This window comes from Mus caroli, chromosome 17 (genome assembly GCF_900094665.2).
Source record: "Mus caroli chromosome 17, CAROLI_EIJ_v1.1, whole genome shotgun sequence".
Lineage (NCBI taxonomy): Eukaryota > Metazoa > Chordata > Mammalia > Rodentia > Muridae > Mus > Mus caroli.
Window position 1 is genome coordinate 5,816,004 of NC_034586.1, and position 15,292 is coordinate 5,831,295.

Consider the following 15,292-nt stretch of genomic DNA (forward strand, 5'->3'; position numbering starts at 1 on the left):
TTGGGATAGCATTGGAAATGTAATTGAGGAAAATATGTAATAAAAATATTAAAAATCAAAAAAAAACAGCAAAAAAAAAAAAAAAAGAAAAGAAAAGTGGAAAAGTTTGAAAGAATCTAGTTAAATCCCAATTAAATTTAGATCCGAAATTGTATTTTTTTTCCTGGCTACAGGAACTAAATTATACAATAAATTGTCTTTTTCAATTCCAAAAAAAAAAAAAAAAAAGAAAAGTTGCTGTTCAGAGTGTCTGTCTAGAACTGAGATATCATTAAGTATGAAATCATAATTTAAAAGCATTTGTAGGTAGGCATGCTTGTTAAGACACACACAATCACTTGCCTTTTTATTTGGTGTAAAAGCTGACTTATGATTTATTTTAATCAGTATTATTTATCATCTATTGTATACTGTAGCACATTCTTAAAAATATTAAAATTGTTTTCTCCAACTTTGTTAATTAATTTGTTTATTTATATTTGAGAGATAGAGAGAGAAAGAGTCTAACTACATGTCCCAGTCATATAGATGAATTCTTGATCCCCCTGTCTAAATTCCCAGAACTAGGATTACAAACACATGTAAGCATGTATAAAAATTCATCTACACCCAATCATCTAAAGATTCAGGAATTTTCTGGAAATGCTTAATACATGATCATACCCAGGGCTTAATGTAATTTGACTATTTGTTAAAACAATCCTGAGAAATAAAATGTAATATTGTTCTTATAGTAGATAATAAAAATAGGATGGCAAAACACACAACTGTGTAGAGATGAGACCAAAATCAACCAGTGGGGGATAAATAAAACAACAGACACAGCATCCAAGGTGAGCAACTCCTGGGAACTCTCTAACTTCTACATCAGTTCTCAACCCATGTGGGTCTCACATGGGTTGACTCTTTCATGGGGGTCACATATCAGATATCCTGCATATCAGATACATACACAACAATTCATAACAGCATCATAATTACAAGCAGCAATGAAATAAGTTTATGATTGGGGTCAGCACAACATGAAGAATTGTGTTAAAGGGTTACAGCTATAAATGATGGTTTTCACCACTGTCTTTGTAAAGGTCCTATAAGAATACCCCCACATATACCTGCTAGGCTTTTCTGGGGGGAATGTGAGTCTCCGCTGTCATCTCCTGGCCATGAATATCTAGCTGTAATAACAGAAGTCTCCATTTCAAGCGGACCTGGATGATCTGTACTACAGGGTTGTTCCAGGACATACATTCTCTACTCCCCACAGCTAATGCTGGCCTCTACATCTCTCCACCTCTGGGCATGGTTGCCAGCCAAGCACTCAATCTGGATATACAGAGCACAGTGCGGCTCATGCTTTCCTGATACTGATTCTTCTCATCTTGATTCTCTGCCATTCCTTACACCACTGTAGTTCTGAGTAAATGTCTTAGAAGAGATAATGTGCTTCTTTCTCTGAAGTTCAGTCCAGTAGATACACGCTCCTACTCCACTAAAGGACAGTGTGCTATTACTTTCAGTTACAAAATTATGCTGTATTCATGAGTAGACCTGGCAAACCATCAAGGCTGGCAAAGCACAGAGATGAGTTGGTCTGCATTGGTAGTCATGTCCTCAGATGAACAAGGCCACTATTTCTAAGGTTTTTGGTTTGGTATACCTAGTGCCACATTGTGCCACACTTAATCTCCTCAAGATAGCTGTCTGCAGTGCTGCAGTTCATTCTTCCATTGCCAAAGTTGACGAGGTCAAAAGTACAGTTTGCTATTACCTGCAAAGATTCCTGAAAATGCCTGCTTTAAGGTAGCTAAGTATTCTAACAGATGTTTGGCTTTGAAGGTCAAGATCACATCTGATCCAGGCTTACTGCTGAGCTTATTCTAACTCTGAACATGGTCCAGATTCCTAAGAACTAAGGGAAAGGCTCTACATCGCAGCAGTTCTTTGTGTTCATTTGGGACTGTCACCCTCTCTTGCTATCTACCATAAGGAACTGTTTCTGGATCCGTGGACTGCAGTCTGTGATATACCCCAGTGGTGGGGCCAAGAAGCTCCAAAGCCCTTCCGAATGCCAAACTTGCACCAAAAGAAGGTCTTGGTTACTATTTGGTGTCTGCTGTGGGTTTGATTCACTATAGATGTCTGAATACTGGTAAAATCATTAAGCATAAGAAATGTGCTTATAAAAATGATAAAAAAAAAAAACCCAAAATTACCCACAGCCAGCATTGATCAAACAAAAGGGCCAATTCTGCTTCATAACAACATTCTACAACACATAGTGGAGCCAGTGCTTCCAAAGCTGATTAAATTGTTTTTGATCAAGCTACAAAACTTTGCATCATCTATGTCAGTCACCTGATCTCTCATCAACCAACTAAAAATTATTCAAGCATCACAAAGTTTTGTAAGGAAAGTGTTTCCACATCCAGCAGGTTGCAAAAATGCATTCCAAGAATCTGTTGAATACTGATGGTCAGATTATTATACTATCATTTGCATGAAGAATTCCTGAAATAAACTGTGTCTGCAAAGGCTGATTGATTTGCTAGAACTATAGCTATGGGGAGAAGTCAGAATGTTGCTGGTCCAGAGCCTAAATATAATCTGTTTTATGTTGTCTCTGCTCCCCTCAATATCCATTCCCTTCCCACCTCTGTGTTGGCTGCTGGTTTGTATCAACCCAAAGCTTCGAATGTCATTGGATAGCATCTGCAGTCCAAAAGGCTCGGATTTCTATGCTTTGCTGTTACCCCTGCACCCCCTCCCACCTTATTACCACCCATATGTCTGGAAAATGTCTGAGTTGTGACTTTGTTTTCTCACTATTGAAACTTTGTGACACTGCCTTCACATTGGATCCTAGAATTTGGGGTGACCTAAATTATATTCCCTGATATCATGACTCATATTTAGCTCCAGAATAGAGTATCTCTGATCTCCTATGAGGTGAGATTTATATTTTTACATCAACAGTATAAATATAAACAGATTTATTTCTTGCTGGCAAACATATGTTAATTGTAATGGTTACTATTTTGATTAAGAGAGAGGTGTCTCAGCTTCCCTTATAATGATTTAAAATTCATGTGATTAAAAAAATCACAACTGTTTTTGCATCAATTTAATGTTTCACATTAATCGTCTTTCACTCAAGCTGGCTCTAATATTCACGTGGCTGTTCTGGAAGAATCAACTACTTCCGCTTGACATAAACTAGACCCTGGTTGTATTAGGTAGCACTAGGTAAACTGTAGGAGACAAGAAACTTTTTAGGCTTCATGTTAAATCCATAAAGTTTCATAAATATGAATATGAAAACAACGGTCACAAACTTGAAGTGCAAAATGCTATTAAGCCCTCCATGCTAACATTAGCTCCCATTCAGCTCTAACGTTTTAATCTAGATTCCAGACAGTGTAAGAATTTCTGAAATTAGATAGCAATATTCAAGAAAATATCATGGAGACTGCAAACACAAATGCTAGATAGTATATTCATTTTTAATGTATATTTTAAGTTATTTTTAGTTAAAATAACTTTATGATGCCAGGATCATAATAAATACCATGATTTTTTCCATTAGAAAACAGATAATAGCGAATTTGACTTCTATCTAGAAGAATATCTTGACGAAAATACTTCAAAATTTTCAGTTAACATCTGAAACATCTAAGTCATGAGTAACTTGGAGACAAGAATACTTTTTGCTTCCTAAACTGTATTTGTGTTTCCCATGATTATATATGGCCCACTTGATTAACCAAGTATGTGAAGCAAATTTAAAAGCCTCCAATACATTTTCTACACAGTCACAGCTAACACAGCATTGAAGCTATAGTCTTAAATTTAGTTGCAGACAGAATATAAACTTTGTTTTCGTTTATTATAATAATACACAGTCTTGCTGTGATTTCTTCTTCTGTAACACAAGGTAGTAGGTGACTCTTTGGAGGAGCTGCAATTCCACCAGTTTCTCTGCAGCTCTAAGTCTGGGGAGTTACCTACAAAGTGAGCTAGAGTCTTCCTCTCCTCCAGAAAGGATGTCATCAAAAATGAATCCTTGCTTCTGAGCTTACACTGTGAGGCAGAAATATGTACTCTTCTAAATTACCCTTATTATGAGGCTACGAGTGACTGGAACACTTTTAAGGTTAACTGAATGTCAGTGGGATGGTAATCAATGCTTTTAGTTATTCGGCCAAGGGGGTCTCTACAGCCCCATTCTGCTGGGGCAGCCTCTCCCTTTCTTCTTTCTGTGGAAACATCTGGAACAGTTTAACTAAGCCATCACGGTGCCATTGCAGATAAAAAGACTTCCCTGTAGAAACTTTGTTTCATAGAAATATGAAAGGCTTCCCTGTGGAAAAGATAACATTTGTGAAATGCCCCACACATTGAAAAAGACTGTCAAGTTGAGTCTCATGTAAAGACAAAGATTTGAGGTAGAAATGACTGTATCCCTGATACAGCCCCAGACCATCCCAGGAGGTACCTGGGAAACATTGAATTTGCTTTCACTAAAGGAATGCACTATTAACTTCCTGAGAACTCTATGATGTAGTACAAATTCTGTAGGCAAAAACTAGAGTTCACTGCTAAAGAGAACAGAAAAGTACTCTATACGTAGTTCCACCTTTCTGACGAAAGACTGCTAGATACTTTGATGGTTGAAGTTTAACGCGAGAACATATGCATCCCTTTTGTTTAGTGTGGTTAGAAGGACACTGTGGGAGATGAGGCATGAGATAGATGAGTGAGTGCCAGTGCTTGCTCTACCTTGATGGCTGTTTGCAGAGCCACACCCTTGTCTACTTCCATTTTCTGTAATAAAATGCCTGCTGGACAGTGTGTGATGAAGAGGTATATTTTGGCTTACATCTGGAAGTCAGACAGGATCATGAGGATGATTCTAGAATCTTCTGGACCTCTAGTGAAGGTCTCTTGCTACTTTAAAATGCAGTAGAAGAGGGGAAGGAGAAGTGGGCGCATGCAAAGGTGCTAAAACACTAAGAGTAACCTTGCTTTATAGCAACCTCATTTCAGGGTAGCTAATCCAGTCTTCAGAGGTCTCATCTACTTTAAGAGTAGCCCAATGACCTTTTAAAGATCCCACACAGCTCAATATTATGACATTGCAAACCAAGAGGTACACAAGTTGGAGGGCATAGAGTCTCCATTTCTAAGAGTATTGTTTTAACTAGCATACCTATATAACTTCCTTACCATACTAAGAGTCCCTTACCAGAAGTTAGCTGGGGATTGCTGTATGATCACAGCCCTCCAATATGTCCTTCAATATCTGCTTCCTTGCATTCAAACCCTTGCCCAAGTCCTTGCTATACTGAATTATGGTATTGTGTGATCCAAGCCATACTCCAATAGCAACACTGCATGCAACATGTGCAAGGCTAGATAATAAAAGCATTTTGACATTCCTTTGGTCTTTGAGAACTGCTCTGTTCTGGTTCCCATTATAGCATGTCAGCCAGCAGCCAGTTCCAATTGGTTGCATGCTCAGTGTGGTTAAACCGTATGGAAGCAGACCTTCAGCTTCACTGGGGTCTCAGGTGACTATTCCACTACTATGCAACAGTGACATATGAGATGCCAAAATCTAGGCTTGCCTGGTGGTCTTTCCACGTGCCTGACCTAATCACAAGGATAACACGGGGCTATTGTTTTTATGGCGTCATTTTTGGAGTAACTTACTGAAATGCCATAGAAACTAATATAGAATCCAAAGTCACTTAGCTGTGATTTCTGTCATCTTTTGATGCTTTGTTTTTACTCCCAAGCAGTCCTCAGGAGCCACTGGGTGATGATGTAAAATTCGTCGGATGAGGAGAGGTTCAAGGTCTGAAGAGGAGTAGCACCTTCAGACTGGCAAGCTGAGGAGGACAGCACAGTGGTGCCAGGAGCTGTGATGGTTTGTGCAGAGTGGCAACAGTCATCCTTCCTGGTGCTTAAGCTACTCCTGCTCTGTGACACACAGATATCAGCCATTCATCTACCTTGTCCCCTTTGTTTTGGACAGAGAGGTGACAGATTCTGGCCAATGAGATGTCCCCTCCTGTCTAGAACATAAAATATAAATGCAAGCCAGTGTTCTGTTTTTCCCTGCCTTAGTGGCTGCAGAAACATCACAGTGACATTTCTGACTCATGATGGTGCCTGAGTGGCCATAACAGGCAGGACCCACGCTGCCCTTGCAGCCTCTGTGAGAAACAAAAATTGCTGTGGTCAGCACTGGGAGTAATGGCCTATTTGTTCTGACAATATAACTTTTAATGCCGATTTATAGAAAAAGACCAATGCATGGCTTATACAACTCTTTCTCTCTCCTTTTCAAATAATGTATATAGATACACACACACACACACACACACACACACACACACACACACACACACACGTCTGAACACACATAAACCCACACACTGGTACAGTCTTGAACTAATGTTGATCAGTGCACAGTTACCTACACACAAAGGGCCAGAGGGCTGAGTTGAGGTGTTGACTTATAGTTTGTGCAGTCTAAATAAAGCTATTTGTATTATTGGGACTAGTAAGAAAGAGACCCCCCCTTTTCCCCAGGTTTAAATCTAATATTTAAGGTGGCTTTCTGTCACCTAGAGGACTTAGCCTGCTTAAAGAAGTAAACCCAGGATGGACTACTTCATTACTGCTGAGCAGTCCAGTTAATTCTCATTTCACAAGTGTTCAACAAGCTGAAGAAAATTGTGAACTCAGGCTACTAAAGAAATAAATTCAGTATTTCTGAATCTAGTTTGAACATCTGGATTAAGCTATGTCTAAGACCACAGTTATTAACAACCATACACAAATATATTTGATCCAACAAATTTCCCCTTTTCTTGAGATCATTTGAGCTGGATTTCTGTTTCTTGTCATTGAAAGTGCTGTGTACAATGCTTCTCTGTGCATCTGGCTGCGTTAGTCATTTTTTAGGTGGGTGATCCGTGCAAGGGCACAGACTGTAACTGTTGAAGTCTGAACACTATGCAGGCAGGCAGGTCTGGGGGAGCTGCAGACAGTCAGCTAGTGCTCTTACCCCACCGCTGGCAGTGCATGTTTTGGGGATCCCTTGTTCCCTTATATTGAAGCAACAGTGTAAACTCTGTAGTTGAGACATGGAATTACCCTCAATTTTTTTTCCATCAAAGCAAACAACTCGATATGAATCAATTTACTATAAATGCTATATATCTTACGCCATGAAGCAAATGCTTTGAGTGTAAAGATCCCAGAGTTCTGCAGAATGCAAATCAGAGAAGCATTTAAACGGATCTAGTGTAATCTCCTAACCAACATCTGGCTTCCGGCTTCTCTCTTCTGTGTGATTATGGCTTGGTAACACCCCTTACGTTCCTACGCTTGCACCGTCACAGTCAGTGCTTGAAACGGAAGAGGTATCTAGACATTAGTTTACTTTCTATGACAGTAACAAAATGCCTGGGTCTGGATACTATGAAGAAGAGGGGTTTATTTAGCCCATGGGTTGGAAGGCTGAAAGTCCATCATCCTGCAGTGCCAGGATCATTAGAACTTGACAAAACCTTATGTCTATGGAAATAAATATGTAATTTTGTCCTATTTATTCAAATCAATTAAGACAAATAGCCACACCCTGACTGACCCTAGCGACCTCCACATGTTCTGTTTAGGTAAGATGTATTCTAGTAGACAAGAGTTAATGTAGATCAAAGAATTTGTCATAAAAAATAAAATATAAGTTAAAGGGAAGTTTATTTAAGGCAAGCACATAAATTCTTCACATAATCTAGCACTTGCCACATCACATGCATATCCTCCTCCAGAGCCCTTGCTCAGGAACCCTCAGTGCTCAATACTCACTAGCATTAAGAGGAGCATCAAGGGAATCTACACAAATATACTAAAAGATGTTTTAGCAGAGAAGAAGGAATCTCATTAGAAAAAACTGGCTCACGCTGCAGGCCTCTATGACAAGCCATGAAGTCCAAACCAGCCAAACAAATTACCATGCGTGTGAAACAATATGACCAACTGAGTGCAGGCATGCAAGCTGCAGAGAACAGGGAAAGGGGGAAGAAGAGCTGGAGGGATTCCAGAGACAACTGAGAGAAGTAAGGGAGAGATAAATGCAAGGACTTGTAAGTCCGCAACTCAGGAAGGACAGCATGTAATGGTGGAGGACAACTGACATCGTTTAAGGATGGAGGGCATGGGAAAGTGAACACAAACAGTGACAAGATTTACAAAGAAAATAAGAAAGGAATCTTGGGTCTGCATACCAAAAGGACTCATCATAATCAAGAGTGAAAATCCTAGAGCGGACGCCATCTATGGGTCCAATCTACATAATGGTACATAGGTAACATGATTGCTCTGGAGCTAAAGGCAAGCCTTGTCCAGCACCTAGGACCGTCAGCTCTCTTCTCTGGAGAAGTGAAGCAGACTTAGTTCTGATGTCTCTGTATCAACATAAAGCAACAGAGCTATCATGAGATGACACCAAGGAGAGGACCATCCAGGACAGTAACAGAGTTATCAATAATTGTTCCTCTGAAATTTTCCTGGAAAAGGTAAACTATCATTACCAGCACTTCAGTACTTTGCCCGATTTTAAAGCTACATAACCTACGTGAAGGGACAGGTAGACCAGTATTCTTGGGTGGAAAGCACATTTATGGAGCCAGAGGAAGCCTCATTCGCCTAAGAATCTGTGGAAAGAGAGGTGACTGAAAGGGACCACACATCAGCTCAGAGTAAGACATCAACTGATTCGGTGCACACAACATTCTGGGCACCAAGGCATCAGAACTACACAGATTAATCTCTATGGAAGGAAACTAGAATGTATAGTTTGCTGCTTTTTTAAACCAATAAGTCTTAAGCCAATCTCTGAGATCATTCTCAATATTCCAGGGATGGGTGCCCGGTTAATAAGCAAATGGCTCTCTGGGCCCTTGTCGGTGCCACACTCTGCTGAGCCACAGGGAGACTGAATACAGTCAAGCCCCTTCCACATTCACTTTACTGCTGTCCCCTCCCTCCTGACAAAGTAAAAGCAGGACTCTCACTAGCTCATGCATCTGACCTTCATTGGTGGTGTCTCCCAGGTAACAGAAATAAAACAACTTAACAAGTGTTTACTCAGCTTCTGTCCCCCAAACAGTGTAATTCCATACTAGAGTTTGTGCCTCTTCCTCATGTATCCCTGGGTGTTTGAAAAGGGTATAGCATGGTGATCTCTTCCAGACTAAATTCCATCTGGTCCCAATAGCTGCTAGATCAGACTTTCTCACTTCCTCTTTTCTCAGCATGCCAGTCAGGGCTGCCCTTCTCAACACTGAGTTAACGCCTGTCAGCAGCAGTGGAAGCCTTTCCCTCCCTCACTAAGCTCAACACCATCTGTTCCTCACATTTCAGAATTCATTGTTCTTTCCTCTTCCCAACTCCACACCCCTCCCTGGACCAGTATGCACCACCTCCTCTTAACACCCCTGTGTTTTCTCTGGTTGTCTCTCCCACATAGTCAGATGTCTGGACCCTTACCTTGTTAGCCTTTACTCAATTGCTTTCCTGTCCTGAGGACCACTCACACCACCTTATTTAAAGCAACACCCTCCAAGCATCTGTGGTTACTGGTCTAGAGCAATTCTCTTTTATCTGTGGCCCATGCTGCCCTCGGAAACACTGTGAGTACTTAGGGGCTTCACGTTGCCTGTTCTCATCTTGCTACAGCCCAGGAGAGGAGATAAAACTGTCACCCTTAGCATTTACAGCCGCCTCCCCTGTGTTCCACCAGTAACAACACAAAGTAGGAGCCCCAAACTGTTACTGGGTGACTGTGGAAAGAGCAGTGACTTCCGGAATTTCAGCTGTGGGAAGAGCAGTTTGCATGGGGTGAGGAAGGCGTGGGGGAAGAGAAAAAGGGCACATAGAGATGTAAGACTCAGGCTATGTCAAATTGTGTCAGACAAAGGGAAAGGCTGCTGGGACACTCACAGAGCACGAGTCCCAGATTCCTCCTGATATTAACTCTGACAGTAGTGTGTGACCTGTGGCAGACATGACTTAAAAGAGGAAGAATTACTTTGGCTCCCAGTTTCAGAGCACTCATGGCCTGTGGTGGACAAGAAAGTAGATCACACTATGGCAACCAGAGAGCTGAGAAAAGAAGATCGAGGAATCATTTAACCTCAAAAGAACCCTCCACACACACCTGCTTCCTCTGGTTTCTACAACCTGCCTGCACAGCACCAGCAGCTGGAGCAAGAGCTTCCTCAGAAGAAAACAGGAACGATAAGAACAGGAAGCTGGGTTCCCACACAGTGACAAGTGACACCTCCCCCAAAGGTTTCTCTTCACCAACTGTAAAAGGCTTCCCAGCTTTCACCTTGCTGTCTACAAACTCCAGGTTGCCAATTCTTACCTCAAACCGTGTCATTAAATGGAAGTGCCTCCTGTGGGCAGTAGGTTCCCTCATTCCAGTGGACACAGGGAAGGTGGTTGGCAATTTGCTGCTTCGCTCATTAGTTTGGAAATAACCTATCTGCTTTTCCTTTTCTTCATTAGTAAGGCACTCGGTGCTCCACCCTTCCCCCACCCACCCCCCCATTCCCTCAAGGATATTATCTGGAAATCTGCCAGGAGCCTGGAACATGTTCCTTAAGAGTCAATATAGTACATTAGCATTTTGAAAATAGCAAGAGTTTGAACCAGCACTTCAAGTGTTTTAAAAATGAGCATGCAATTGCAGAGAGAGTAATGAAAAATCTTTAGCAGTACAGGACCATAGCTCACTTTTCCTCATAGAACTCTCTATAAGAAAATTGAAGAGACGATGCCGGGACCTAGCAAACACAGGAGTGGATGCTCACAGTCAGCTATTGGATGTATCACAGGGCTCCCAATGGAGAAGCTAGAGAAAGTACCCAAGGAGCTAATGGGATCTACAACCCTATAGTTGGAACAACATGATGTACTAACCAGTACCCCAGAACTTTGTCTCTAGCTGCAGATATATCGAAAGATGGCCTAATCGGCCATCACTGGAAAGAGAGGCCCATTGGACTTGCAAACTTTATATGCCCCAATATAGGGGAATGCCAGGGACAAAAGAATGGGAATGGGTGGGTAGGGAAGTGGGGGGCGCTATGGGGGACTTTTGGGATAGCATTGGAAATGTAATTGAGGAAAATATGTAATAAAAAATATTAAAAATTAAAAAAAAGAAAACTTGATTTCTAGCTATCTTCTCTGATTATCTCTTGTACATAGAGTTCTATTGTATTTTTATTATGTCTATATTAAAGTTGCTTTTGTTCTCTTTTTGCAAAAAAAAAAAGAAAGAAAGAAAGAAAATTGAAATAAAAGAGAGGACTGAGCCACTGAAGGCAAGAGGTAAATGCTTGGGACTGGAGCAGCAGAAGTGCCAAAAGATGAACAAGCAAGAGTCCTTTAGAACACACCCAGCATGGAGGTTAGCCATTGACTGTTCACGTTACAAAGCACGTATTTTGTCAATTTCTAAAGTAAGTCTCTATGTACAATATGAAATGTACTATTTCCGAATTAGTAAATGTCATCAAATAGAACTTTTCTAAACTAAGTCCTTGCTTGAGAAGAGCAATTTTTAATTAAATATAATATTTTATTAATTTATACATACAATGAATTTTGACAGGAGTATATGGGCAGCACAAATCAGACTTGCAGGGAGATATGTCTGTGCAGAGAGAGAGAGAAGGTACAAAGTTGGGAGGGTGTGTGTGCGTGTGTGTGGTGTATCTAGGCAAGTTCTGTGGAAGAAGGGGTAGCTGGAGCTTTTGACAGAGATCAAGATTCAGAGTCACTGGCAGAAGCAGCTTTCACGCTTCCTCAGGTAGCATTGACTGGAATGCAGTCAGGGACACAGTAAAAGGCTTCGTGGTGCTCTTATGGATACTTACCAGAGCTTGACAGTAAAAGAACCAGACGTGGTCTGCCCTTATGGAACTCAGGACTACTCCAGGGTGTGTACTGGAGGAGAAGGCAGTGCCAGGCATTATGGATGGAATTATTTCCCCTAATTCCCTGCAGTAAAGGCCTACTCTCCAGAACCTCTGAAGGCAGTTGCACTTGGAGAAAATGCCTTCAGGAAGAGAAGTACCTTAAAATGTGGTAGTTAATGGGCCCTGGTTGCATCTGATTAATCTAATAAAGTGAGAACACAGAACAGACACCAGGGAAATGCATTCAGGGAAGGAAGAGAAGAGGTTAGCCATCTGCAAGCCGAAGACAAAGGCCTTGAGGAAAAGTCCAACTTGACCACACCCTTATGCAGCATCTAGAACTGAAAGAAGGCATCAGTCTGCAAACAGTCTGAACATCATCCAGAATGTCCCACTAGGAAAGGAATGCGCCAGGAATATAAATCCAACTACACAGCAACAGATGACTTCAAAGAAATAGAGGAAGGACGGGTAATCAAAAAGTAGTGAGCCCTTCCTGATGCCCATGCTCACACATGATTAGAAACCAGGATTCACATGAATGCCAACTGCTCCTTGATAAAGGATTTTGCCCAATTCACTTTGATTCTGACACTAGGTACTGAGCCCTTGTAGCCTCCATCAGCCTTGAAGCAGGCTGATAGATTACCTTGGGTAGAGCCTTCTGACCTAGATGGCTCTATTGTTCTGTCACCTGCCACTGCTCTCCTCCAAGACACTGCTACCTGCTGAGAAGCCCCTGAGATATTCCAGAGGAACATCCTAAGGCTGGCTCCAGACACCAAGAATGGACTGGCGGCTGGCGGGGAGGAGGGGGGGATATGGGCCTTCCCCCTTATAAGCAGGGTCTCTGAGTAAACTCGTGGGCCTTGAACAGAAAGCGTGTCTTGGTCTCCATTAAACTCTCTTGCAGTCTAAGTCTCTTTCAGCCCCAGCCTGCCCCCCAGGTGTACCCGGTTCATGTAAGCCTCGGGCCGGCATACAACAAGCACTCACTACATGCCAGACACTAAATTCTTGACTTGCATTCTTTGATTCAATCTTCACTGAGACCACCTGGGACCACCATCATCATTGCATCAATCTGAAGACCTGGACAGAAATCCCAGACACAGCAAAGGTCTTGGTCAATGCTTGACAACTGGAGGCAGAACTGTATCTCAAATCAAGAGTCCAACTTCAGAATCTCAGAACTACTATACACACCACATTGATAATACTCATGAGATTCCAAGATCAAAGTTATGTGGAAAACTGGCTGCTCTAGGATAGATTCTCAGCAACAACAAAGGAGAGTCTGACCTCATGCAGGCAGTGGAATGCTTCTGACTAACAAGACATAAAAGCAAACTCTCTGCCATGCTTCAGTTAGCCAAAACCAGTGTCGACACTACCAGGCCAGGCTTTCTCAGCCCTTCTAGATGGCAGACACTTGTCTTCTGGGTGGCAGCGTTCATGCCCTAGCCCACCTGAGCAAGTATTAATATGCTTTTAGTAAGTTGAGAAAGATATAAAGAGTATATGATTGAGATCAGAGTAAGAGAGGTATGATCACATTGACTAGATAAGATGGATTGTCTAGAATACTCTGAGTTTTCCATTGTCATTCACAAGGTCCTATGATGAAATTAGTGTTGGAGACATATCATTTCTACTCCCATTCCATCCTACTTCTTCTAAAGTAATCCAGAAGCCAGGACTACTCTATTCTCTCACTACCCTTTCCAGCACTCAGTTACAGCACACTGATCTACAACAGTGGTTCTCAACTTTCCTAATGCTTCGGCCCTTTAATACAGTTCCTCATGTCGGGACCCCCAGCCATAAAATTATTTTGTTGCTACTTTGTAACTGTAATTTTGCTACTGTTACAATCCATAATATCATTATAAATAGCTGATATGTAGGAGATCTGATATGCAACTCACAAATGAGATCACAGATCACAGGTAGAGAATCACTAATCTAGAGACTCCAGAGATAGTTCATTTGGTAAGGTGTTTCTAGTGTAAGCACAGAGACTTGAGTGTCATGCTCAGAACCTATGTGCAAAAGCTAGTGGGAGTGGCATGCAATTATAATCTCATTTTGGAAAAGCAGAGAACACTGGACCGTAAGGTTTGCTAAATGACCAGCTCAGCCTACTTAATGAGGTTCTTCAGCTCAGTAAGAGAACTCGTCGAAACAAACAAGGTAGATGGTATTTGAGGTTGATGCATGAGGCTGACTTCTGAGTTCCAATCACAAGAGTGAATAAGTAAATAAATGTTTATCTAAAATCAAGGGGCCAGAATTGGCCTGCTTAAAGTACAATTGCTAAAAGGTGACTGTCTATTAAAGGTTTGGATTTAATTTTTCAAATTGATATCCAATGGAGAATCTGGTCCATGTTTATAGCTACTTCTTAAGTAGCCCAATGAATTATGCATTCAAAGCTTTTACAGGGCTACACCAGCCTGCTCTTTACACAAAACTCCCAACTTGCAGAAAAAATGCAGGACAATAATTAGTGAACATGCTGTTATTGCAATTTCAGGTTTTCAAGTGAACATTCCTACTCACAATCAACCAACAGGCCACAAGTCTATCTAATTTAATGTGTCAATGCCAATGCTAAGGAGAGTTGATCAGAATCCAGAACTGTCTTCCATGTCATATCAACTGTTATGAAACAAAGAACTGGATAGCACACTTTCTCACCTGCTAACCAAGGTTTCTAAGATAAGAACCTAGGCTAATCACTGACATGGTTGGGGCCATAAAATTTTCTTATGGTTCTGTGTATCTTGCTGGAAGAATCATTTTGCTTACCAAAACAGGTAACACCACTCATAATAACAGCTATTCACAACCAGAAAAAAAGAAAACACAAGTTGTTTTCCTCTTGTCCTACTAGAGCATAACCCAATTGTATAATCACTTGGCTCCCTAGAAAAAAATTAACTCCTAGTTTTAGAGTTTTTACTACTCATTAGGGTCCACAAATTGTATGCCTGTAAAAATTTGAGTTTGTACTTAAAAAGCAAAATAACAATAGTACCAACAACAGTAGCATTAAAAGTCTCAGGATTTTTGCCAGGCTATAGTGATAAGGCTCATGTGATAAATCCTATAGCATATTAGCCTAACAAACAGCAGGGTATATATCATCAATTTTATAACATCTTTCAATTTTACATCTGGCTATATAAAAATTGTATTTTCACATCCTGTTTTTCAAAAAAATTTTCCCCGCTAGCTTCCTCATTTTTAGCTCTGTAGCAGTTACCTTTTACTTAAGATTCTATCTTACA

The 15,292-nt window shown here is 41.1% G+C and overlaps 1 protein-coding gene across 4 annotated transcripts in view; it reads right to left on the bottom strand.

Annotated features, from left to right (window-relative positions):
- Positions 1 to 15,292, bottom strand: part of Prkn (parkin RBR E3 ubiquitin protein ligase) — a 1,182,118-nt gene that overhangs the window by 930,099 nt on the left and 236,727 nt on the right. The gene's annotated exons all lie outside the window — the stretch shown is intronic.